Here is a 1,837-nt window from a genome sequence, read left to right on the forward strand (position 1 = left end):
GAAATTGTGGGAACAGGGGAAGTGGTGCCAGCTTAAGGTCTGCATGTAAATGACCTTGTGTGTGGCCACACTCTTTCCCCCATACATTTCTAGGGAATGTCAACAAAATAGTTAACTTTTCATAGTGAAGGTATCTTCCATGACTGCATCCATCAGCTGACATACGCAGAGGACCCTCAGGACTTCACTTTGTCCTATCCTCAGCATCTGAAATGAGCTGTTGCCACCCTGAGGCTGAGGGGCTGGGGTAGGAAGGGCTGTTCTGTTTCTTCATCTGAAACCAGGCTACTCTGCAAGGCAAGGCCTGTCATTCCCCGGGCTACACTCCCCTGGGCACTGGTCCCAGAGGCTCCAGCCCTCTGCAAATGCGGGATTCAGAGATTCATATCCACCTGAGCCCACCCTGCTGCTTCCTGCTGCAGAAGATAGGGAACAGCACGGCTGGGCTTGAGGAAGGGAATGGCGAGAGGAGACTTGCAGTTTGAAAAGGCTGTTTAGGATGCAGTGTGTATCTGCCTTGAGGAAATTGCTAGGTCTGAGGCAACTGCATTTCAGAGAACCCCTGTATCCTGCTAAGGCCTGAACTTCCTCTCTTGGCACAGCAAATGCTGAGACAAAATCTTCCACATGGTAAACGCAGAAAACAGTTGCTGAGTTAGGCAGTTTTTAGAGCAATGAAGCCACAGTTGGACACATAATTTCCTTTCATTGATCTTGCTTCACTTTACTTCTGCCCCCACCCCCAAGTCCCTCCGCCCGATTTCATTTCTCCCAAGACCACACAGTGAGGACAGAGGAGATCAGTGGTGTAAGAACTGCATTATTTTCTACCACTTTCTCTCTTTGAGGAGGGCAGAGTGGAAACGGGAATCATGAGCGGAAAGAATTCAGGACAGGAAGTCTCAGTATCCGGAGTTTCTGTTTTGTCCCCATCCTCTCCCCTGGGAGGGAGGACCAGCCAACCTCCCACTCTGCAGTAAAGAGGCCATGCTGGTAAGTTCTCTGCAGTCCTGCAGGGTTAAGGCTGAAACATGCATGCTGCTCCTGGCTTTCACACTATGGTGCTGTCTGAATTCATCAGAGCTGGTTATTTAAGTACGTTCCAGGTGCAGCTGCTGTGGAGGACGCCAGGCTTTCTCCAGAAGTTTTAATGGATGGCCAAGGTGCTGGTTCATCAGAAGGCTGCTTCCCCGGGAAGCCTTCAAAAGCATAACCCTCAGGGAACCCCCAGGGCCTCCTGAAGTGGGCATTCCTCAATGTGAGGAGCTCATGAGAGGCCTCACAGGGTTTCCACAAAGGTAAAAGACAGCTGGGCCTGTCCCAGCCAGAAGCCCTGGGCTAGGGCAGGGAATATGCCTTCTTTGAAACATAGCTTTACTTAGCTTCCTATTTGAAATGTTATCACAAACTCATATGATGGTGTATATAATAGCCATTAGAAATAAGAAAGAAACAGGCTTCTCTTTTAAAAAAAACTTTTTTACTATATTCCACAAAACAGCAAGTTGGATGCATTGATAAAACCCTTTTAATTGTATACCATGTATATAAAATACATAAGTAGCTACTGTTTATTGAAGACTCACCAAATGCCAGAATTTAAAGGCTTTACATGTATCATCTTATCAGATCCTCCCAAAAAAAATTGTAAGGAAAGTAATATTTTAAGACTCAACCATATAAATGAGAAAAATGGCATCAAAGAAAATGTAAGTGAACTCCTCAGATCCTCCAATCAGAATCAGAACCAAGCCATGAATACAGTTACTGTAACTCTAAGAAAACTACCGATAGTGAGTGATTATTTCTTAAAATGGGTCATCTTCTTCACCTTAGA

This window comes from Rattus rattus, chromosome 2 (genome assembly GCF_011064425.1).
Source record: "Rattus rattus isolate New Zealand chromosome 2, Rrattus_CSIRO_v1, whole genome shotgun sequence".
NCBI lineage: Eukaryota > Metazoa > Chordata > Mammalia > Rodentia > Muridae > Rattus > Rattus rattus.